This window comes from Lissotriton vulgaris, chromosome 1_1 (assembly GCF_964263255.1).
Source record: "Lissotriton vulgaris chromosome 1_1, aLisVul1.2, whole genome shotgun sequence".
In the NCBI taxonomy this organism is placed as follows: domain Eukaryota; kingdom Metazoa; phylum Chordata; class Amphibia; order Caudata; family Salamandridae; genus Lissotriton; species Lissotriton vulgaris.
In genome coordinates, this window is record NC_141685.1 from 1570431147 (window position 1) to 1570457314 (window position 26168).

The 26168-nt window shown below is 45.3% G+C and overlaps 1 protein-coding gene across 1 annotated transcript in view; it reads left to right on the plus strand.

The window, feature by feature from the left end:
* The window catches only part of TPH2 (tryptophan hydroxylase 2), a 378574-nt gene that overhangs the window by 325914 nt on the left and 26492 nt on the right, over positions 1-26168 (plus strand). The gene's annotated exons all lie outside the window — the stretch shown is intronic.

Below are 26168 nucleotides of genomic sequence, written 5' to 3' on the forward strand. Positions count from 1 at the left end.
TAGAAGTAATCACAAGGATAGAAGGCAGAGACAACAATATATGTCTCCTACGTCGCGAGAACTTTTGTATGCACAAACTGAACTCCATGAAACCATATTGGTTAAATGATCATATGGAATTAGCTTGTTATTTATAACCTTGATTTGCATACTGCCTACGTGGCAGCAAATGTCTGTTTTAGAGGTGCAATTAGTGGAACACACCCCATTCTGTAAACACACTCTGCATTATGGGGAGTCACCTTTTCTTCTAACTCTTTCTAACCTTATTTCAATTTTTATGGGTCTCCAATTCGCTTCTTTTGACCTGTGATCTTTGATTTCGACCCTTTATAGGTTCGCACGTTCACATTTCCACCTCTTTAAAGAAACGTTTTCTGTTCAGCCCAATATGGCCGCACGCCATTACACCACAATGGGGACCCAGGGGGACTTGGTGTCAACCGATGTCCCCCTGGGGTTGTTCGCGCGATTGGAACAATCCACGCGCTGGGGATTGGCAGCTGGGTTTTAGGCTCGCGAGCGGGAGGCGGTTGTCGGGAGGTAGCGTAGGCGGGAAGGCGGCGCTGCTGAGGGCTGTTTTTTCGAGTGACATTGAGCAGCCCTCACAATTTTATTTATTTTAAAATGGCCAAGTTTGGAGAGCTTTCAGCTGGGGGCGCCATGAGCGACGCAGCCCTCATTGAGACGACACGCTTGTTGGTGGCAGAGCAGAGGAGCATGACGGGACCTGAGGTGACTGCACTGGGGCCTTCACAGGTTCGGCGGCCGAAGAGGATGGCTGCGGAAGGAGTGACAGAGGCGGTTGCGGCATGTCGGCCCATTCGGGGTTGTTTTTTGAGTTCTTCATTGCCCCCACATGCAGGCAAGTATGGCGCGCGCAGGGGAAGGGCTACCCGGAGGAGCGCAGTGACAAGGAGCTGTCCTTCGCCCTCTGCAGACGCTGGGAGGAGGCCGGGGGTGTTTCCAGTTTTGCGCGGTCGCTCCGGGAGGCTGTCAGGGGGCAAGAGAGGAGATGCCCAAAATAATATTTATGGCCTGTTCAGGGCTGTGTAGTGTGGAGTTGCCTAGCGCTCCTTTATTTTCTCAGAAGGCCGGTCGGTCTTTAAAGCCAGTGTGGGGGTTTGGTGATGTATGGCCGCCAATTTTGGCGCCAATTTCCATACCTTTGGTTGATATAGCCCCCCCCCCCTGTGACGCCAGTAGTGGTTTCTGCTCCTCTCGTGGATTATTCAGTGGATGGTGATGAGGTGGAGGAGACAGCCCCTTCTGGAAATCAGCCATTTTCACCTGGGGACTGCTTTGAGTATGGGTGCGAGGATGGCCAGGTTGTGGATTTACCTACCGTAATGTCTCAGACGCGGAGAGCTCCATAGAAGGCTTGCGGACTGGCAAAGCGCGCGCATATGCGTCAAGCTGCGTTTTGTGATTTAATTGACTTGGGCATAGGCGTGGACTCGCCGTTATTTAGCGTAGAGGCTGGTTGGTTGGGGGTTGATCTGATGCAGGATTCGGAGAAGCATGGGATGTGCCGGCAGATGTAGCGCCTGTTTTCTCTGTGTCTCGCACATCTTTTTCTCATCCACAGGTTTCACTTGATGCAGAGTTGGGTCCGCGGAAAGACAGTGGGTATGGGTGGAGCACTCTGCCCCTGCGGTCTCCGGAGCGGGTATTAGTGAGCAGGTTTCTTCTTCTTTGGCTGGTAAGTTCAAGGCTCCTGTCACGGGCGGACGGAAGCTGGCGCGACATTCAAGCGTCACGGCAGCATCTGGTGTTGCTGGAGGATTCCGGGCAGACCATGTGCGGGTGTCTGACAAGCTCTCTTTACTGCACGGATCAGGTGCGGATTTTGGTAACACGGCCGGGTTGCCCGTACGGTTGCCTGTGTCCAATTGGAAAACATTTGATGGGGGAATTGGGGATGGCATGAGACCAGGTACAAGCACAGACATTGTTGATATTACTGTGTCAGGGGATACCTAAGATTTTGCTTTGGAAGATGCTTATGATGATGCGGTGTTGGAAGATGCTTTGGAGGAGGAGGGTGTTTTCTTTTTTGCAGGTTCGGGGTCGCCCAGCAAGGGGCAAGGGTGCAAATAAGTCTTCTAGTCTTTTACAGGGGTCAAGGACGGACTCTTTTACGGTTCACGAGCGGAACTCAGGACTGCAACGTCGGGATGATCCTCAGGACTTCTCTCCAAGCGGGCGGCCCAGTTAACTTCAGGTGAGCCACATTGGTCGGCTGCTTGGTCTGTGCCACTTGTGGGTACACAGGGTGATGTGGGAGGGACGTTGTTGGGTACGGACTCAGGTTTCATTGAAAAAGGGGGTAGTAGGCTGGGTTTGTCGCAGGCACCTGTTCGTTCAGTTTCGGCAGGTAGTCGTGCAGTTTCAGATGAGAGGTTTTCCCTGACAGTCTTCTCAGAGCGACAAGACTGTTTTTACCTAGTGAATCTGTCTCTGGTGATAGATACCAGAAGCTGCCTTATATGGGTTTGGCCATGCCGTTGGGTATACACCTTTCTGACAAGACTAAACAGCGTATTTGGCAACATGTATTTGTGGATGTTTTTAAACTTTTGCATAGGGACATTAAGCCAAGGAAGGTTTCAAGGAGGAGGAGTGGTAGATGGCCCGACGCCCGCGGGCCGCTCGCTCCATAGAGAACTGGACAGCTGCATTTTTAACTTATGCTAGTGTGTATAGTGAAAAATATCAAGATAGGGCGGTGTCTTTGTTTAAATATATAGATACCATCCGCAAGGCATACTTGCAGTTCGGGGGTTATGCATGGTTGAACTATGATGAGGAGTTTAGGGCACGGGTGGGGTGGTTTAAGGATAAACCCTGGGGGGGGGGGTGGATCAGGAACTTTGGCTACAATGGATGTTGGCTTCGCAGCTTAATGCTACTCTTCATACAGCAAGTGGTTTGCCTATTACTTATCGGCCCTTTCTGCAGCGTCCTGCCCAAACTGGGGCGGGTTTTGGTTGGGAGGGGACAACTGCCAATCTCAGGTGCCTGTTGGAACTTTAACAGAAGTTCTTGCATTAGACAGTTCTGCAGGTTTAAGCATGAGTGCTAACAATGTGGAGGGAAACATGCCGTTACTCAGTGTTTTGCACAACGGCCATATGGAGGTCAATGGAGTTTTCAAAGGGGTGGGTTGCAGTTCCAGCAGTTATGCCAAAGGGTTCCTACGCCATTTAGGTTGCAGGCTTTGTTACCTTGGTTGGAGTGCTACCCTGATTATGAAGCAGCATCAAAGATGTTTTGGGGTTTTTTGGAGGGTTTCAGAATTGGTTATCAAGGGTCACGTTCTTCTGGTTGGTCTGATAATTTGAGATCCACCAGGGAGCCCCCTCATATTGTTCATAAGAAGTTGCTGGGTGAGTTACAAGCCAGTAGGATTGCAGGACCGTTTCCTAAGTGCCCCTTGGTCAATTTGATTGTGTCTCCTTTGGGGGTGGTATCCAAAAAAGCTGGCTGGTGAGTACAGATTAATTCATCATTTGTCTTGGCCTGAAGGTCAGTCTGTTAATGACTATATTTCCACTTAAGATTCCAACATTTCGTATGCGTCGGGTGATAATGCACTTCGGATGGTGAGACTGGCTGGAGTTGGAAGATCTCAGAATTTGGTTAAGATTTTTGGAGGATTTCAGTGGTGTTTTTATCTTTCTTCTGGAGGACAACACAATTTGGCAGATACAGGTTTTTTCGGATGCTTTTGGTGTGAATGGTTTTGGCCTATTCTGGGAAGGGCGTTGGTGTGCGGAGCCTTGGCCGCCTACTTGGTTACAGCAAGGTCGCAGTATTGCCTTTTTGGAATTGTTTCCCTTGGTGGTGGCTCTGGTAGTTTGGGGGAAGGAGATGCGTGACAGATCTATGCTGTTTCACATAGACAATTTGGCTGTTGTTCACCTTATCAATAATCAGAAGGCGAAGGATCTGCGGGTGCTTCAGCTGTTACGTTATTTTATGCTTCAGACACTTAAGTATAACATTGTTTTCAGGGCACGGCATATTCCGGGGATCAACAACTCAATTGCTGATGCTTTGTCTCGTTACAATTGGCAGAAATTCCAAGAGTTGGCACCAAGAGCGGATCTTTTCAAAATTGCCATTCCGCAAGACATCTGGTTCCTGGGGGACTAAGAATCACCAACTTGGTCTTTTATGGTCAGCTGTTTTTGGGGCGGGGTCTGGTTACGGATGTTCTATTGAGGCGAATGTTGAACGGTTTCAGGAAGGAGTGTTCTCACTTGTCTCAATTGAGGGAACCTATTACTTTTGACCTTTTGCGTATGTTACTGGGTCATTTACCTACATTTTGCTATGATTCATGGGAGGTTTTACGTTTTAGGTTTTGCATGCTTTGGTTGTTTTTGGGCGCATTTAGGGTTTCTGAGTTGTTGGGTCTAAAAGGGCATTTGGGTATCCAGTACAGTGACATCCGGTATCAGGATGGGTTTTTGCATTTATGGTTACAGAGTTCCAAAACGGATCAATAGGGTGAGGGAACTTGGGTTTCTTTACAGGCCAGTGGTGTGGTCGGGTGTTGTCTGGTTGAGGAGTGGTTTTCTTTGCTTCGTCCTCATGCCTTGGCACATGGGCCTATATTTGTTCACCGTGCAGGAGACAACATTACCAGTTTTCAGCTTTTGTCAGCCTTGAGAAAAGCATTGTCACTGGCTGAGAGGAACACCTTACTTTTTGGGACACATTCTTTTCGTATTGGGGCTGCTACTGAGGCTTACAAACTGGGTTTGGGTGGGGAGGGTATCAAGCGGATTGGTAGGTGGAAATCGGACTGCTGTGCGCGTTATGTTAGGTTGTAATGTTCTATTGCTGTTAAGTTTTTGTTCTAATACCCAATTTTTTCTGCCTAGGTCGTATTTTACTATTCCTTGTCACAAAAAAAAAAAAAAATCCACATGGCTGGTGGGACACTCATTTCTCAAATGGGCAGCGTCATTTGCAGAACGACAGATATATGGCAGAGCGCTGGATCTAGCAAGAGTCACAAACATTTATGGAAAGGTCAAGGTGGGATGAAATAGTCTAATTTGTTTACCATCTTATTACATTTATCATCTGTGAGAGGAATTCCGGATTTGATTATCATTCACTTAGGTGAAAATGACCTAGTACAGCTTTCAGGTTTATCCCTGTTGAAACAAAGGAAGCTCGATTTGGCAGTTTTAAAAAATAATTGGGCGGGTACTACTGTGGCGTGGACGGAATTCGTCTATCATTTTCATTGGTTGGGGGCCCGACATCAGACTGCAATGGAAAAGGCTCGTAGAAAGATAAACAGGGCCATGAAGTGTTATTGCAGGGCCATGGGTCTTAAGGTTTTGTGCCATGAGCACTTCACAGGTAAGGAGATGGATTTGTTTCATGAGGATGGGGTTCATCTTTCTGAGTTGGGGAAGGCCTATTATTTATTGGAGGTGAGGGATTTTTGTCTGGTTTTTGGGGTCACAATCTTTGGTGTGTGGCTAAACGTGAAGTTTAATTCTTTGTTTGTTTCCTAGCTGGGGGTAGAGGGGTGGGGACCAGGAAAACTCTTTGGTTTTCCTGGGTGGCGCTTTTTGGGGGGATGGGATGGTCTGGAGCGGGCTCATCCTTCCCTATGGGTTGGGGGGGGAGCGGAGAAAACTGGAAGGGTGAAAGAAACCATTGGCATTGTTCTGTTCATTGGGGAATTTGCTGATATAAGTTTTTGTGGGGAAGTTTGAAAATGTTAATAATAAAGAACATTCATAATGTTGTGCTAATGAAAACATTATTTCTGTTATGGCTATACTGTTTTACCTGTCTTAATAAAGTGACCTTTTCTGCTAAGAAGTTATCATGGTGGTTTGTTCCTGTTGCGCGATGGGGACCCAGGGGGACTTGGTGTCAACCGATGTCCCCCTGGGGTTGTTCGCGCGATTGGAACAATCCACGCGCTGGGGATTGGCAGCTGGGTTTTAGGCTCGCGAGCGGGAGGCGGTTTACGGGAGGTAGCGTAGGCGGGAAGGCGGCGCTGCTGAGGGCTGTTTTTTCGAGTGACATTGACCCACCCTCCCTCCCCTTTTTTGTAAGTATTAATTCAGTTTGTTGTATAGTTACTTTTGCAACGTCACTATAAGACAGGTGACAGTGCCATGTGCTTTTTGTTCTTTTTGGGGGCGCTTTTTGGGGGGATGGGATGGTCTGGAGCGGGCTCATCCTTCCCTATGGGTTGGGGGGGGAGCGGAGAAAACTGGAAGGGTGAAAGAAACCATTGGCATTGTTCTGTTCATTGGGGAATTTGCTGATATAAGTTTTTGTGGGGAAGTTTGAAAATGTTAATAATAAAGAACATTCATAATGTTGTGCTAATGAAAACATTATTTCTGTTATGGCTATACTGTTTTACCTGTCTTAATAAAGTGACCTTTTCTGCTAAGAAGTTATCATGGTGGTTTGTTCCTGTTGCGCGATGTAGACTGTTCTACAGTCCGTCCTTTAGCTTGAGAAACACACGTGATAACCTATGGAGCCAATGAATGCTCCACAGAGTTATAAACACATAAATGCCGGCCGGCAACAATACAAACTACAATCCCACAGACTGTGACGAACTGCGTTTTTCGCGTCTCCAAATCGTAAGTTTACTAACGGACCGCAATGTTCTTCCTGACATGCAGATCAAAATACTGCACTAATGTTTTCTCCCGCAACTTTTTTCCTGCATTTTTGTTAACTGATGGTTACAAAGATCATCGCATAACATATTGTAAGTGTTACCTGCTCTCATTATAGTTTTATGCAAGAACCGGGCACTGTCTTTCACGATCCAGTCACTCTTTAGAAAACCCTGCGCACGTTTTTGGCCATACCACGGTCACTAAACACAAAACACACACAAGGGGCACGATGTAGTCCATTACGGATACAACAATGGACATCCCATAAAGACTGTATATTCTGTATAAGTATTGCAAATTATGTTTAGAGATTTAAATCAGATGCTATGTTTTTGGTTTTTATAGATATGCTCCCCGAAGAAGGGCTTCCTAGCCCGAAATGCATAGGAGCTAATGGAATGTATTAGGATTGATAATGATTGAATGAATATATTCAATGAAATGACCGAAATATCAAAATAAAGAATACATATGAAAGCAAACAACAACGAAGTGTGCAAAAGATTCTGTTGGAGTCCTTTCAGTTAAAGGAACCCAAGGTTTGCCCAAGGGGATGCAACCAAATTAATTTGGAAGCACAGCGTTGAGTACCAAAGCCAGACCTTCATCAAGGACGGAAAACGGTAAACAGCCATAATATCGATTCCAAAATATAGAATGGACATAATATTGAAGTAAAAATATAGAATGGACAAAATATCTAATGAACACAATATAGTGGTTAAAAATATCGAATGTAAGGTAAGTAATATCGATTTTCAAAATATAGAAGTCAAAATATCGAAGTATACAATATAGGCATTAAATATATCGATTTTTTAATAATATCAATTTTTTAAAGTGTTTTGTATGTTAGTATATGTGTGAAAAGTGTATATTAATTTTTGTAATGTATGTTTAATGTATTTTAAGTAATGAATTTTATGTTATTTAATTTTTGCGTAATTTAATTCTGTAGCGGGTTGTGGGTTTATAGGGGAATAGGGTGGGAAGTAATTTAATTGTAATTGATTAAATATTTTTATTTATTTATTGGTATTCATTTTGAATTTATTGCTATTTTTTAATTGGTAATACATTGTTATTAATTGCCAATTAATTTGTATTAATTGATTAATTGTTAATTATGTTAATTTTCGAAATTTATTTTCTGTAGCGGGTTGTGGGTTTATAGGGGAATAGGGTGGGAAGTAATTTAATTGTAAATAAGTAAATAATTTTTCATTTATTGGTATTGATTTTAAATTTGTTAATTAAGTTTTAATTGGTAATTAATTTCTATTAATTGGCAATTCATTTTTATTAATTGGTAATTATTTTGTATTAATTAAATATTTGATAATTATGATAATTGTATTAATGTATTTTCTGTAGTGGGATGGGGGTTTATAGGGGAATAGGGTGAGAAGTAATGTAATTGTAATTAATTCCATATTAAAAATACTTGTGTATTGATAATTAATTTACTGTTAATTTTTAATTGGTATTACTTTTTATTATTAATTAGTTTTTGTTATTGAAAATTAATTAGTTGTTTATAATTATGAATAGGTTATTAATTTTTAATAACTAATATGTAGTTGTATTTCTAATTAATTATTACATAATATTAAATTGGTTATTAATTTCAATTAATGTTTTACTGGTATTGATATTTAATTTATTTTTAATAATATATTAAATCATTACTTTCCCTACTGTTAAACTCACTGGAGTGGGAATAGTAATTTTCACCCTCCCACTATCCAACGCTATCCTTACTGTTGCACTCTCTGGAGTGGGAATAGTATTTTTTACCCCTACGCTATCCAACGCTTTCCCTACTGTTGCACTCTCTGGAGTGGGAATAGTAATTTTTACCCCTACGCTATCCAACGCTTTCCCTACTGTTGCACTCTCTGGAGTGGGAATAGTATTTTTTACCCCTACGCTATCCAACGCTTTCCCTACTGTTGCACTCTCTGGAGTGGGAATAGTAATTTTTACCCCTACGCTATCCAATGCTTTCCCTACTGTTGTACTCTCTGGAGTGGAAATAGTAATTTTTACCCTTCCAATATCCAACGTTTTCCCTACTGTTGCACTCTCTGGAGTGGGAATAATAATTCTTACCCCTACGCTATCCAACACTTTCCCTACTGTTGCACTCTCTGGAGTTGGAATAGTAATTTTTACCGTCCCGCTATCTAACGCTTTCCCTACTGTTGCACTCTCTGGAGTGGGAATAGTAATTTTTACCCCTACGCTATCCAACGCTTTCCCTACTGTTGCATTCTCTGGAGTGGGAATAGTATTTTTTACCCCTATGCTATCCAACGCTTTCCCTACTGTTGCACTCACTGGAGTGGGAATAGTATTTTTTACCCTCCCGCTATCCAACGCTTTCCCTACTGTTGCACTCTCTGGAGTGGGAATAGTCATTTTTACCCTTACGCTATCCAACGCTTTCCCTACTGTTGCACTCACTGGAGTGGTAATAGTATTTTTTACCCCTACGCAATCCAACGCTTTCCCTACTGTTGCACTCACTGGAGTGGTAATATTAAATGTAACCCTCCTGCTATCCTATGGTAAAATATTGTACATTTTTTATTAATAACTTAAATTAATTATATCATAATTTTAAGGTTATTTGAGTATTTTTAAGTATGTTTTAGTTAATTATATTTATTATTTCATTAATTTTAAATTACTTTTAAGACATTTAAAAAAATTCGATATTTTGACTGACTATATTTTTTACAGACTATATTTTGGACTCGATATTTTTGTACTTACCTGTTTGTAGATAGGAATTCGATATTTTGGCATTCTATATTTTGGTGACTATATTTTGGTAAGTCTATATTTTGTCATTCTATATTATGTCAGTGATCCACGGAAAACGTCACCAGTGGAGCACCCAAACTATTAAGCAATCATATACCGAAGAAACACCCACATTCATGACAAATATTAGAGGCTGTGCACCAACAACAAAAGTAGTGAATTTCTATTGATCCGTCCACAAGGAAGGTAGCACGCCCGTCACCAAAAGATGTCATATGAAGATATCACTAAATCCACAGATGCGAAAGCAGACATTTTTGCTTTTGGAGAGGAAGAAGCATCAAGAATATACGCTTTAATTAACGAGGACATAGCGCAAACACCCACTAACCGCACCAAGGAGCAGAACATCAGACAACTACTCTACTTATCAAAGAGAGAAATAAATCAGAAACTGCATGCAAGTACACTCGTGAAGTACCACCGGGCACAGCGCATCCCCGAGGTTTGCGCACAGCACTAAAACATTCATTGTGCAAAAACTCTAAACGCTTCCAAGAAAGATGGTATGACATTCTAAACAAATGTAGTCTAGACCTAATCCTACTTATTGTGGAGGAATTGTCAAGTATCCTAAGCGAATTAACAAAAAAAATAGTAGGAGTGTCTAATGAACTTACAAACATGATGTCCACAGAGGATTGGACCAAGACCCTGGAGGATATAAACACAGAACTGGAAAAGCACTCGCGAGAGATTAATGAAAGAAAAATCTGAAAATACCGAAGGGATACATTGAACTATAAACTAGGGGAGGTTTATACGTGGGCGGAGGTTTATGCCCAAAGAAGAAGAAACTGACCATATACACAGCAAACTGACACTTCCTCATCTGGTAGATCTGGTAGCAATACATCCAATGGACCACAAACAAGGCAAGTACAAACAACATCTGGAACACATGAAATGGCACCAAAGGAACATCTACCAACTACCTCAACCACCTCAATACAAGCAACCACAAGTTATTTTTTAGAGCAAGGCCAAGAAGAAAGAGGAGACCCAGGAGGGGAAAAGGACAAAGAGCATCCAAACATCTGGAGCACAACATTACCAAAAAGGGACAAGAAGAAGACAACACCAAAGGACAACTAATTATCAACATTTCGAATTTCCTTTTAAATCCCAATGAATTCAAAGTACTCCAGAAAGGAATATCTTTTGTACCCACAACACGAACAGATCAACTAGAGCTGGAGGTTAGTACTTTTAAATTCATGCGAAAACTGAGGCTAAGACATTTTTTCGAGAATGTCTTACCGACCCAAGAAAAGCAAGAAATGGATCAACTGAGGGGTCTTAGACTATAAGTACATATCAAGCCCCAGTTAGCCATAAGTGCTTGGACCTGTTTGAAAATTTAATAATGCAATCAACAAGAGAGAAAGGGTCAAAAGGTCACGCTTGTACCCCTTAGCAGTAATAATTAAAAGTCAACAGAAGAGTGACATCATAACTAACCAAGGAAACGGAAAGCAAGAAGTAGAATAGTTTCTACCACCAAGGACAAGTAAGTAGAGCGTGCTCAGGGAGTGAAAAAAGGACCCTCAGGCCCCAACTGAAAGTCGGTAGCCAGTTGTCTTCATCGGGTCCTTATAGAAAGGAGTAACAAAAAATTTGTGTTAAGGAAATGTGAATTAAAAAGAGTGTGGACTACACTTCGTAACAGCACTAATCCATCTAAAACCATTTTTAAGGCCCTCAAGGATCTTGTGGCTAAAAAGGCCTCTGCGAATGAAACCTGTTCCACTGCACACTGTGAAACTTTGGCGGCTTTTTTTCTGGAAAAAGTCCAAACTATTTATCGAGCCTTTCCTACGGCTAGGCCCTCTGGTGAAGGGTCTCCTAGCCCTCCAATGCAGGATGTCCTAGACTCTTTTCCCTGCCTCACACCGGAAAGTTTTAAGAAATTGGCTCAGCAAGTCAAGTCTGGGTCTCCGGCAGACCCGTTAAGGCCGGCGCTGTTTAGAGACTCGGCATCTTTCAACCTTTTGCCGGTACCCTCCTGGATTAACATCTCGCTTGCATCTGGTTTGGTTCCCCCTAAGTGGAAACAGGCAGTGGTCATGCCTATCTTGAAGAAGCCATCTTTGGACACCAGCAAACCTGAGAACTATCGTCCGATATCGCTCCTTCCCTGGCCGGCCAAAGTCGCGGAGGCGCATGTTAACATTGCCCTTACAGACCATCTCACGTGCGCCAACATCTTGGACGCCACGCAGAATAGATTCCGAGCTGGGCACAGCACGGAGACAGCCCTCCTTTTCATGGTGGAGCATCTGCGCGCTGTGCTTGATGCGGGTCAAACGGCGGCGCTTATTCTATTAGATCTTAGCACCGCCTTTGACACCGTTTTGCACGGGATTCTTCTGCAGCGCCTGGAGGAAGCGGGCGTTGTTGGCCCTGCTCTTCAGTGGTTCCGCTCTTTTCTTGCTGACCGATCTTTTTGCGTGGCTGTTCCGCCCCATCAGTCTAAATTTCACCCCCTGGACCTTGGGGTCCCTCAAGAATCCTCGCTGAGCCCCATGTTGTTCAATCTTTACGTGAGGTCACTGGCTGAGGTCGTCAAGCAGTGGGGTATGACCATGGTGTCATAGGCTGACGACACTCAGCTGGCGGTCACGATCAGCGGGGATTCAGGGCTGGATGCCCCAAGATTCCAGAATGGACTACTGGCGGTTGCCAGCTGGATGACCTCCAACTGTCTCCAGTTGAACGCAAAAAAGACGGAAATTATGATCTTCGGCAAGCAAGCGGAACTCTGGGGCGATATGTGGTGGCCCTCAGAGCTTGGTCCCACTCCCTTTCCGGTCTCGGAGATAAAAAATCTCGGGTGTGGCTAGATCCTACCCTCAGCTTTGTTTGCCACACTAAGCGTACTGCTGCCTGCTGCTTCGGCATCCTGCGCAGCTTAAGACCTGTGCTAAAATTCTTTGATGCCGTGACTAGGCAGCTTGTGGTAAGGGCGACGGTGATTTCTCGGCTCGACTATGCCAGCTCCCTCTTGGTAGGGATAAATCAGGCCGAACTCCCTCGCCTTCAACGCGTGCAAAATGCGGCCGCCAGAGCAGTCGTAGGCTTACCCAGGTTTTGTTCCGTTTCCAATACCCTGCGCTCTCTTCATTGGCTACCAATTAAGCAGAGGATTCAATTTAAAGTGCTCTGTTTGTCCCACAAGATCCTTAAGGGCTCCCCTGCTCAGATTCTTTTGAACCTTCTGTCTCCTTACGTTCCAGGCCGCTCACTACGCTCTTCGGACCTTGAACTGGCAGTAGTTCCACGGTTCAAGCGTAGTCGTGCCGGTGGTCGCTCATTCCGTGTACGTGCTGCAGCCTTGTGGAATGCTCTCCCTTTGGAGATACGTACCCTTGCTGATCTGTTTTCATTTTGTAGGGCTGCTAAGACCTTCCTGTTTCCTTAGATCCGTTTTTCCCATTAGTCCGCCCTTTTAAGCTTGTGTTATGTTGTTACCTTGTCAGGCGCCGGGACGCTCCTTTGCTGGAGCAGCTGTGCGCGTAATAAATGTCCATAACATAACATAACATAACATGACATGACATGACATGACATGACATGACATGACATGACATGACATGACATAACATAACATAACATAACATAACATAACATAACATAACATGACATAACATAACATCCCAAACCGAAACATTCTTTTAATAAGAGGGTAGTTCTAACTACATTAAAATCAGTGAAAACAGCGGACTAATGAGTGGTTATGTTAATTTGAACCAAAAAGTCCTATAAACTTAGAAGGAAAAAAAGGTCGACATGTTTCTGCTAATGAGCCATAGTCAGCTCAGCATTCATCAGGACCGAAAAAAATCCTCACACCTCGGTTGGCGCGCACTAAGGCGCCTGAACCATTGTCGCGGGACAAAAGGAACTATTATAACCTTATCTGTAAATAGTTTACACAGATGTTGTCTTCTTTGGTCTCTCCAAGATGTGAGAGACAGGAAAATAGTCAATTAGTGGTGGATGTACCCCTTAGGTTCGTGGCAGGGGGAAATCTTCACGCCCAGAGTATTTGCTTCCGGGCGGCTGCCAGCCGTAAAACCTAGAGCGTCCACATCCACTTGTGGCTCTAGGTTTTAACTGATTTTAATGGAGTTAGAACTACCCTCTTATTTAAAGAATGTTTCGGTTTGGGGAGTAGTCCATACTCTTTTTAATTCACATCTCCTTAACACAAATTTTTTGTTACTCCTTTTTATAAGGCCCCGATGAAGACAACTGCCTACCGACTTTCAGTTGGGGCCTGAGGGTCCTTTTTTCACTCACTGAGCACGCTCTACTTACTTGTCCTTGGTGGTAGAAACTATACTACTTCTTGCTTTCCGTTTCCTTGGTTAGTTATGATGTCACTCTTCTGTTGATTGTTAATGAAAATTTAATAAAACAAGATTTGTCAAAACTTAACTACAACAAGAAATCCAAGAGGAACATCACACAAAAAGATCTTTACACTTTAAAAAGGATTGCCAACAACAAAGAAATCAAATGCATTAAGGCCGATAAGGGCGGCGCATTAGTCTTCATGAATACAGAAATGTATGAAAGAAAAGTATTGGAACATATCTCGGACCCTAAAACCTACATGAAATTGGAGGAAAATCCTACGGTAAGGTTTACCAAAACTTTAAAAGACATTCTGGATAAGGAATTTGAAGAAGGAGCAATTAAAGATAAAACAAGGAATTTTTTGATGAAATCTAACCCTAGAAGCCCGTCATTATACATGGTCCATAGGATACATGAGTGCCTAGAGGATCCACCCTTAAGGCCAATAGGAGCCTGTGGGACAATTCCTGGATAAATACCTCCAACCTGTAGTAAAATCAATGAGAAGTTACATAAAAGACACAACAGATTTTCTCTTAAAACTACAGACCATTGAAATCAACGAGAACGAGAGTTTACCAATGTGAACGGCCGATGTGAAGTCGCTTTACACCTCAATTCCTCATGCACAAGGCATAGAAGCAATGGAACTTGCAATAATGAATACCCACATAGAACATTCAATGCAATTTTTTTTATGGAATTGGTATACTTCACCTTGTACCAAAGCTATTTCAAGAATAATGATGAATGGTACCTTCAATTAACAGGAACCTCTATGGGGAATTGTGCTTCCCCGGTATATGCCAACATTTTCATGAAACAATACGAGGAGACGCACATCTTTTCAAACCCAGCATGGTACAACAACGTGAAATTACTAGTCAGATACATTGATGATGTATTTATATCATGGAAGAGTTCACAAGAAATGCTACAAGAACTAGTGATATTAGAGAACAAACTTTGGGCCTTATTCTGATGTCGGTGGTAGGACCGCTGACTGCTATCGGAGCAGTCAGGAGACTGCCCTACAACCAGTCGGTGGTCGAATTAAGATGCGACTGCCGTCTTGGCGGTCAGAAAGTTCTCTTTAACATGCCAGCTTGTGCTGCAGCCCAGATAATCGGCTGCTGCACAAGCCGCAGTGTTAAAGAGCACTTTGTGCACATGTGGTGCATGGATGTGGGTGGGGGCACTACCTGTGCCGCCAGGGCCACTTTGCAGTAGCCATGAGGGATGGGGTCCCAGTTTGATGCCCCCAAGGTCCCTTTCTGACAGCCTTTTCATAGAGGTTGGACAGCCATAAAAAGGTTGTTGGAAAGGATCATCGTAATCCCGACAACAGTGCCTGCCTCTGCACCGCCTTCATTCAGGATCACAATTCTGACTGCCACCCCATCAGGATCACTGATCCTGGTGGAGGCAGCGGTCCATCCTTGACAAACAAGGGCCTTACCGCAATCATCGTTTAGCGGCGGTCGGACTGAAGGACTGTCTGGCGGTGGGACCACCACTGACAGCCTGTCAGTGGCAGTCCCACTGACATCAGAATAAGGCCCTAAGTTGGAAGGCAGTTATGCAAAAATAGAGTTACTACTACAGGTAGAAGGCAAACACCACAAATGAGGTTTCATTTGAACGTTAAACCCCTTAAAGTGAAGGTGAGGCCTGCTCTGTTGAAAAAGACAATGCTGATATTATACAAGCCCTTAATTCCCTAGTCAGGAAGACTAAAAATCTGTCTGTCTTTCTCCCACTCCTACAATTATCTGAAGTTCAGATCATGGACCTGCCCTGTTTTGCGACATCTTTAATGCCAGCTCATTAATGGGCGTATTTGCTGTTGATGAACTGCGGTGAATTTAAAAGATTGTTGGCCAGAGCCAGACTACACTTAGACAGGAGGGCATAACGTGACTACAGGCTGCTGCCTTCATTGCAAATTCATTTGAAGGAGAAACCAATGTCTATAAAAGTGCTGTTCCTTTAACTCCATATTCAACCTTAGTCTTGTTTTCCTTATCCAGTTGGGTAACGGGCGTTCTGGCTACCTGTCCTATATGACTTGTGCAACACTGGACCCTCTTAAACTAAATACATCTGTTATAATCTATGTCAGGCAAAGAAATGGGAGGTGAGGGATCATTAAGGGTCAATCAATCAATCAATCAATCAAGGTATTTGTATAGCGTGCTACTCACCCGGAGGGTCTCAAGGCGCTTGGCGGGATGGGGGGGGGGGGTCTGCTACTGCTCGAACAGCCAGGTCTAGAGTTGCTTCCTGAAGGAGAGGTGATCTTGGGTCAGACAGAGGTGGATGGGGAGGGAGTTCCAAGTCTTGGCTGCCAGAAAGGAGAAGGATATTCCTCCCATGGTGGCTCTTCAGATGCGTGGAACGGGGGCGAGGGCGTGGCTGGACGATCGTAGCTGGCGGGTGGGAGTGTAGAAGGTCAGGCGGTTGTTGAGGTACCTAGGGCCCAGGTCGTGGAGGGCCTTGTGTGCGTGGGTGAGGAGTCGGAACGTGATTCTCTTGCTGACGGGGAGCCAGTGCAGGTCTCTCAGGTGTCTGGAGATATGGCTGTGTCGGGGGAGGTCCAGGACGAGTCGTGCGGAGGCGTTCTGGATGCGTTGGAGTCTTTTTTGTAGTTTGGCTGTGGTCCCGGTGTAGAGGGTGTTTCCGTAGTCCAGTCGGCTGGTGACAAGTGCCTGGGTGACCGTCTTCCTGGTTTCGGTGGGGATCCATCGGAAGATCTCTCGGAGCATGCGTAGGATGTTGAAACATGATGATGAGACGGCGTTGACTTGTCTGGCCATCGAGAGGGAGGAGTCCAGGATGAAGCCCTGGTTGCGTGCGTGGTCCGTTGGTTTGGGTGCGCTGCCCAGGGCAGGGGGCCACCAGGAGTCGTCCCAGGCAGAGGGTGATGATCCAAGGATGAGGACTCCCATCTTGTCTGAGTTCAGTTTAAGGCGGCTGTTCATCAGCCACTCTGCTACGTCTTTCATCCCTTTGTGAAGGTGGCTGGGTCTTTGGTGAGGGAGAGGATCAGCTGGGTGCCGTCAGCGTAGGAGATGATGTTGAGGTTGTGTTGGCGTGCGATGGCTGCGAGGAAGCTCATGTAGATGTTGAAGAGGGTAGGGCTGAGTGATAATCCTTGTGGTATGCCGCAGATGACTTTGGTGGCCTCGGATCTGAATGGGGGGAGGCGGACTCTCTGGGTTCTTCCGGCGAGGAACGATATGATCCACTCTAGTGCCTTATCTTGGATTCCGATGTTGCTGAGGCGCTGTACTAGGGTGCGGTGGCAGACCGTATTGAACGCTGCGGAGAGGTCCAGGAGGATGAGGGCCGCTGTTTCCCCGTTGTCAAGCAGGGCTCGGATGTCGTCAGTGGCTGCGATGAGGGCGGTCTCGGTGCTGTGGTTGGCTCGGAAGCCGGACTGCGCGTGGTCGAGGGATCCATTCGTCTAGAGGAAGGAGGCAAGCTGTCTGTTGACGGTCTTCTCGATGACTTTGGCAGGAAAGGGAGGAGCGAGATGGGGCGGTAGTTCTTGAGGTCGGTGGGGTCAGCTCATGGTTTCTTTAGGAGGGCGCTGAGTTCGGCATGCTTCCAGCTCTCCGGGAAGGTGGCGGTGTTGAACGAGCAGTTGATGATGTCTCGGAGTTGGGGTGCGATGACGGAGTCGGCCTTGTTGAAGACGTGGTGGGGGCATGGGTCGGTTCGTGATCCGGAGTGAATGGTGTTCATCGTGTGGATGGTGTCTTCGGTGCTGACCGGGGTCCATGCGCGGAGGGTGGTGGTGGGGGGGCGATGGTTTGGTGGTTTGTGCGCCGAAGCTGTTGTGGATTTCGGCAATCTTGCGGTGGAAGAACGAGGCGAGTGAGTCGCAGAGGTCTTGTGAAGGAGTGATGTCGTTATTTCCGGAGTTGGGGTTGGAGAGCTCTTTGTTGATGCTGAAGAGTTCCTTGCTGTTGTGTGCGTTGTTGTCTAGTCGTTCCTTGAATGCTGTCTTCTTGGTGGTGTGCATCAGCTGGTGGTGTTTGCGGGAGGCGTGCTTGAGGGCGGTCATGTTGTCTGTATTCGGGTCTTTGCGCCAGGCTTTCTCGAGGGTACGGCAGTTCTTCTTGGATTTCTTGAGGTCGTCGTTAAACCAGGAGGTTTTCTTGCTGCCGGGCCTGCTGGGGTGGTTTTTCAGAGGTGCGAGGTCATCAGCGCAGTTGGTGATCCCCTGTGCGAGGTTGTTGGCTGCTTGGTTAGGGTCCGTTGAGCTGGCGAGGGGGTTCTGGTTCAGTGATGTGGTGAGCTGGTCGGTGATGATCTTGTTCCAGCTCCTGCGGGGAGCCTGTTGCGGGTGGTGGTGAGTTGTGGCTCTTCTGAAGCTGAAGTGGACGCAGCTGTGGTCTGTCCAGTGGAGTCCGGTGGAGTGGCTGAAGGAGATGTGCTTGCTGGAGGAGAAGACTGGGTCCTGTGTGTGTCCGGCGTAGTGGGTGGGGGTGTTCACCAGTTGCTTGAGTCCGAGGTTGGCGAGGTTGTCCAGCAGGGTGGTGGTGTTGTTGTCATTGTTGTTCTCCAGGTGCAAGTTGAGGTCCCCTAGGAGGATGTAGTCGGAGGAGGCGAGGGCGTGCGAGCTGATGAAGTCTGCGATGTCTTCCCTGAATTGTGTGCGAGGTCCTGGGGGTCTGTAGATGAGGGTGCCTCTGAGTGTGGTCTTGGGGTCGGTGTGTATCTTGAAGTGGAGATGTTCGGCGGCTGTGAGGGTGTCGTCGGAGTTGGTCGTGATGCGGATGGTGTTCTTGTGGACGATGGCGCTGCCTCCTCCTGTCTGGTTGATGCGGTCCCTCCGGGTGATCTTGTATCCATCCGGGATGGTGATGGCGATGTCGGGCGCTGAGGAGGCGTTCATCCATGTTTCTGTGAGGAAGGCGACGTCTGGAGATGTGGTGTCGAGCAGGTTCCATAGTTCCACGGCGTGTCTGTGGACGGAGCGGGCGTTGAGCAGGATGCACTTCAGGTGGTTGCTGCTGGTGCTCGGCTTGGCGGGTGCGGTGCAGGTCCGGATACAGGAGAATTTGCAGGATTGGCAGGTGAAGGGTCCGTGGGTGCGTCTTGGGGTGGCTCAGTAGCAACCGGGGATCCGGCCGGTGTTGAGTGTGTTGAGTGTGGCGTCATCTTAGGTCCGGCGGGTGGGCTGGCATCTGCGGAGGCCAGGGGTCCTGGCCCTGGGTGCGGTCCAGGCGCGGATGGGCGCAGGCGGGCTTGCCTTTGGCGTGCCTTCGGCGCACAATCGGTGCGCCCGCTGCACATGGCCGCTGAGTGTGCGTGCGGACTCCGCCATATGTAGGGCGGCGGGAGGGAGGAGCAGCTGGGAGGCGGGAGCGGGGTGGCGCGGGATGGGGATACACAAGGAAAGAGGGGGCGGGGCCGCAGGGGAGCAGCGCCAGGGAGTGGGGAGGGGGCACTGGCGGGAAGCGGTCACGGGGGCGAGGAGCGAAAACACAAGCAGGGGGCAAACCAGGGGGCACAGGGAGGAGAACAAGCACAGGGGGTGACAGTAACAGGTCACAGGGCAAGAAAGACAAAAGGAAGACCAAGACCTATGCCACAGGGGCAGCGGCAATGGAGCGAGGGAGTCAGGGACACCGGGCGCACTCAGGTGGAGCCGCGCGGCAGGTGGAGCGACCTACACAGACCAGGGTCAGGTCAGGTCACGCTCACAGTCGCGCAGGCATGCCCTAAATAGCCGGCGGGAGGGAGGAGCAGCTGGGAGGTGGAAGCGGGGTGGGGCGGGGATGAGGATACACAAGGAAAGAGGGTGCGGGCCGCAGGGGAGCAGAGGCAGGGAGCGGGGAGGGGGCACTGGCGGGAAGCGGTCACGGGGGCGACGAGCGAAAACACAAGCAGGGGGCAAACCAGGGGGCACAGGGAGGAAGAACAAGCACAGGGGACGGCAGTAAGGGTGAGCGGGAAATCCGTTACGCCCGCGGATTTTGCGGATTTTTGGGAAATCCGCAATCCGCGAATTTTGCGGATTTCCCGCAAAATCCGCAAAAAAAAATCCGCGGACGTAACGGGTTCAAAAGTTGAACCCCCACTCATGGAACTATTTTACAATGGCGCCAGCAAGCTGCCAGCGCCGTAGTAAAATAGTTACAAAGTTAGCTTGCACAGGAACCACTAGATAAAACAAAGCAGGTGCTGCTTTATTTTATCTAAGTGCTTCCTGTGCAAGCTAACTTTGTAACTATTTTACAACGGCGCTGGCAGCTTGCTGGCGCCATTGTAAAATAGTTACAGCTCACAGCTCACTCAAGGGACCCCTGCGCCCTTCGGGGCGATTGCATAGTAACACACACATGGTCGCTCGAACTAGTTGATGCTCAAATTCAGTGACTCATTCATTAGCCCAAAAACAATCGTGAGCGTCGTCGAGGCTGGACAGGTGTGCCTTCTTCCCAAATCTACCGTGGAAAATCAGCTGTGATGCTGGATAGGCTTTGCATTTTTGACTTTCACGAGGGCAATACCCGTGCTGTTCCTGTGACCAGGAGCTTCTTTCTTTTCATCTGCTGAACTGATCTTTCTCTGACCTTTTATACACACAAGAGGCACATACCCTACTGGGCACATTGTGATCGCACGGGTTTCTGCAAGGTCGCGAGCGTTTTGTACAATTTCGCAATTTGAGAAATTGTACAAAACCCTCGCGAACTTGCAGAAACCCGTGCGAACATTAAAAAAAAAAATCCGCGGATTTTCACAATCCGCAAATTCGCAAATCCGCAAACTCGCGGGTTGCCAATCCGCAAAATCCACTCATGCCTAGACGGCAGTAACTGGTCACAGGGCAAGAAAGACAAAAGGAAGACCAAAACCTATGCCACAGGGGCAGCGGCGACGGAGCGAGGCAGTCAGGGACACCGGGCGCACTCAGGGGGAGCCGCGCGGCAGGTGGAGCGACCTACACAGACCAGGGTCAGGTCAGGGTCCTAAATGACAGAATGGAGTAGAAGTGAAAAGTGGAGTAAACATTTCCATATCTTGAATTTGCCCTTCATAGAATACGATACTCTGTTAACATTGTGCATACCCTGTGTTTGAAGATGCAAAACATTGAATAACATATGGGTCTAGGAGGAATTGTCACCCTTTATTTAATTACGCCTTGTTTTTCTCCTGAGTTCTACACCACTGAAAACAGAGGTTTCTTTTCTGGACTATTAGGTGAGGGGTAAAATGCTCATGAATAAGGTGTTGAACTTTGTGGTGTTCCTCCAGCATACATTTCAGGAGATTTCCCAAATTGCGCATATAATGAATTATTTTCTTTCCTAACTCAATAGCAAAGTAATAACTTCAACATGAAATAAAATTCTCATCTCTCTGTGATTCAAAGAAAGAGTGGGACACTCAGGGTCCAACTATGTGTGTGCCGGTTTTGTCCCGGAATTCTTTCCACTTCACCAGGGTTAACAATACTGCGGGCATCTGTAAATTTTTGTAGATCACTTGTCTTCCATTGTGGATCAACAGCTTAGTCATCACTATGATTTTGTTACGTATTGCTTTGATCTTCTAATCTTGAAACAAAATGTGTTTCTTATGGTTGTTTACAGGGATGAGGCAACATTCTTACTGCTTATCATTGTTCAGTTTATATCACTGACATCTGTTAGACAAGATTTAATTAAGACCAAACGTTACTTATCACATCTCTCCATTCTCTCCTCTTGCTCTCCCTGGTGGCCATTAATATTGATAAAAAACACTTGAGAGTGTTGTAAATTGTAAAGACTTGTGGGAATTCAGTGGTAGCATTTACTTGGAGTCCCACTAGGGAGAAGCAGATCAATTTCAGCCTTTCAGACTTATAGTAATACAAATGCTTCTGGCATGTACAGGTGCAATGGATTACTTCAAAAGCACAACAAGATGTGTGGAGTATATATACAAGAATGTGATTTACCCAGCAAATTTTAAGGTCTTCATTCAAGCAGGTTCTGCAAAGGGCTGCTCTATAGATATGGGTCCTGAGGGATGTCATTGGTCCAATGATTAGGAAGGTATTTCCAGGAACTGAGCAGATAGCCTTTGAATAATTGCAAAAGCCCACAGTTGCAGAGAATGGATACTCTAAAGAGTTGAGGCGCACTCACAGTTAGTAAAGACTTGAGTACGAAGAAAGCTCATTTGTGAAATGGACATTAAAGAGGTACTGGCTCGGATGACAGGAAAACACCAAACCAGTTCCTTATGGTTGAATATATTAGGAAACAGTCTTGCACATAAAAATAATGATTCTTGGGTACCAACCACCCCTTTTTACTGGGATTTATTAGCAGGTAAGCGTACCTCCCAAAAGAGCTTTTAAATAGGGGATTAATGGTAGTGTAGGGACACAAGAAAAGTAGTTCGGTGTTAGATGTGTATCAAAGGGTTAAAAAAATAGGCACTCTAGGACAGTGGATTGATAGCCTTCAGCAAAGGAAGGTGATATATTTATGTACGGCCTCTGTATGGTCTCTAGCATGAACTTCCTCTATGTCTTTTCGCACTCTGTTCTTTGTTTATATACTATATTTGTTCATTGTTTATTCTCCCAGAATAAACAATAACAGGAAAGACCTTGCCACCCTTTCACATACTTACATTATGTGGAACTGTGCTTTGTGTTAAATACAATCAATGAGAAATGAAATTATCAGCCTCCATGAAACTTTGTTCATTATTAAAACAAACAAGAACAAACAATTAGTATTATATGAACGAACATGAATATATTGAAGCAGACTTGATTATCATTTTACAATGAATAATGATATGAATAAAATTGCAATTTATATTGGATCATTTTTAAATAACCATCATAAATAATTTGAGACAGGATGCCTAAACGAAAAAAACATTATAAATGTAACAGTATGTTGCTAGCAACAGTCTCTATGGAGATCGCAATAGGGACATATGTACAACAAAAAGGTGGAGCGTGGTGTTAAGCCACAATTGGTACAAGCCTGAGTCTCTGTAACTAAAAATTCTTATTTTACTTATGTATGACATGAACTATTTGCTATGAAAGACCCTGTACAATTTTCCAGTGTATTATTTCATAATATAGGTATATCATAGAAAGTAGGTAGTTCCTCTCTCGGGCAGATGCACTAATGGGTGCTATCAAACCGGAGTATGTGTCACTGGAGAGCTGAATTTCAGATCGTAATACCCACACACACCTGTTAGGGTGTTATGCTTCATCATAGGGCGCTCCTTATCAGACCGGCGCTGCAATGTCTGAAGGGCCTGGTGGCTACTTCGGTGGAGTTCTTTAGATCTGAGGATGCCATATGTGGTTGGTGCACATAGGCAATGTGAGTAGTGAATAGTGGTGTGTAAAAAGTGGCTTAAAACAGGCACTGGAACCCATAAAGAATAGTTGTAATTACATATGGGTCCAGGACTAAGTAAACACAGTGGTGCTTTCTTGTCATCCTTAGGTACCAGGAAAGCATTATAAATGCTTGGTCGACATGTTTCATGCCATTCAGGCCCAAGCGTCGGGCGGCACTTCTTCAGGACCTTTAGTATAATGTTATGCCCCCTGGTGGGGCCGGCGGTCTCCCCGGTATTCGAGGATAACCTAATGACCTAATGAAGTATGCTCCTGGTCCCTAGTGCGAAACCAGTGTAGAGTCTCCACCTCAAAAGATGGAGTCTAATACATCATAGGCGGACAGAAGGGTCCCAATCCCAGTAGGGGACACTTTGTGTGTTGATCGGTCACTGCTGTCTCAACTACTCTGCTCCATCATGCCTGAATCATACCAGAGAGTTCTATTTTGATAATGTTCAGTAAAATGCCTATATTGTGGGAAGAACTCAAGTTTACCATGCTAGTCCAAGACTCACCCACTCACTTATCAGGCCCAGTCTGTTATAAAACATGTTTCCATCTGCAGTACTGCATTAATTTTATTTCACCATTACCCTCTAATGGGAGGGAGTCTATCCTTCCACTGCTGAGCTATTGATGATCTTACTACCACGGATGCCAGGGACTATAGATTCAAATTTGCATGGCAATTGTGAACTACTAACACTTCTAAATCCATTACAAGAAGCCCAAATTCCATGCTTGGTGTTGGATGGGAATTACTCCAGCTGCTTTGTCTGTCTAAATTTTCCTCTAGTATGCTATCAATCCCCAAATGAACGTTGTATTTGGGGCAACCATCACTTGTTTGAAGAAAAGCCTTATGGATTGTCTTCGAAATCCAATATATTAGCTACATGCTATATAATTATGTGTTATTTAGATGAGCTCCCAGTAATGTTTTAATGTGTTTTACAAAATGTTTTAGGTTGGTGACTCTTTAACTCTAAAAAGACATCATCTAATATTATAAAGTGTCCCAATCCATTTTTATCTCCTCTCACAAACTACAGCAAAAGGTGGTAGGTAAGAGATTTTGAATGAAATGTGTTTAACTTAATATTGAGTGAGTTATGTAAATATGTACGTGTGCCTGTGTGCGTGAGTGTGTGCGTGTTTGTGTGAATATGTGTTTATATAAAATCACTGAAAAATCAAAGGTTAAAGGGATGTTATAGTTCTGTGAAAATGTCAGTTAAAACATACGATTTTAAATTAGCAAAACCTCTGAAGTTCACAAGTTATAGTTACTTCAAGTAACTTTAGCTTGTGCCCTAAAGTAACTATAACTCACACCCTCACCATGCACAGTTTTGTCATCAATGATGGCATTTCAAATGTTGCAGTGATGTAATCAATGATGTCATGGAACAAGAGTGATATCATATATGAGGTCGTAAACAGTGCATGATGAAGAAGTGATTTATAGTTACTTTGTTTATTTAAAATGATATGTTTTAACTGACATTTTCAGCTAACTATAATGTCCTTTTACCATTTTTCCAAAACATTTTAATGCAAAGTAATGTGATATTACCATACTTAACTATTACTGCACTTTAAACTTTGTTCTTTTCACTAAATTTCTAGTTTTTTGTACATTAATTAATATTTTATCACCATACGCAACACCAACACCATGCCTTTGACTATTCATGGCTTGTGGTTGGCCGCAGGTGATGCCCTGTGCCCAACTCCCACTGATACCTAACTCCCCCCATTGCACACAAGCCTTGTGCGGTAAACAACCTTTACAACGTGGTCAAAACACCGCAGTGCCATCACAACGCAGATTTTAAAACGTAAGTTGTTACCACGACTTGCACTGGAGGGCGCTCTAAACTAAGGAATAGTAGATGTACGATTCCAACACCTTCCCTACTGTACGTAGGCTGGAGTTGGAATAGTAAATTATACTATTCCTAAGTCCAGCACCCTACAGGGCAAGTCGTGGTAACAACTTGCATTGTAAAAGGTGCGTTGTGATGTACCGCGATCATTTTGATCGCGTGATAACATCATACATCCCCATGTGCAGTAGGGGGTTGGGTGCAGGGCCTGGCGCTAGTTGACTATAAAGGGTGTTATTTTAAGTAAGAAAGAGCTACTGACTTTGACAACGGGTCAGAACACCAACATTTAAAAAGCAGGCCTATTGGCTTTATGAAGGGGTCAAGTGGGCAGGGAAACAGATGAAAAAATTGCTCCCACACACAGGGAACTGCCTACATAGCAGCTCCCTGCATGCAGGAGCAGTGCTGCCCCCCCTGGAAATGTGGAGCCGGCTGGGGCCACGGGGGCTTCCCCGCTGCCTCTTTGTAGTCTTTTTGTGTTCCTTATAGGAGGATTTATGTTATCACAGATTTCTGGATGAAGACGTATGAGGAACAATCACATTGCCAAAAGGCACACAAGGTCGCTGGAGACAATTTCTCGTCGTCCAATTTGCAGCTGTAGTGTGAAATATGCACTAGACATTTACCCAACTAGGCAGCACTTACTAATTAACCAGTAGAAAATACTCCAGTTGGATAGACTTTTTGTGCAAAACTGTGGACTCTTGTTGGGTAATGTACATTTGAGGTTCCGTTCTGGCCTTGATTCTCATTTTACAGAACGTAATCCTCAATGGGAAGCACTTATAAATATAAACATAGCAGGTGCCCAGTTGAAGCTCCTTTCTGTAAAGGACAAATGATCCTAAGTTCCTGGGCCTGGGGAAGGCAAAGCAAGTGTGTTTTCTTGGCAATTACACATTGAAAAATAATATGAGATTATTGGTAAATGTGAATGTATTGTTGATATATTGGAGGCAATGTGTAGTCACTAACGAGTGGATTCTTTCTTGGCCTCTCCTGGTTACTGCAGAG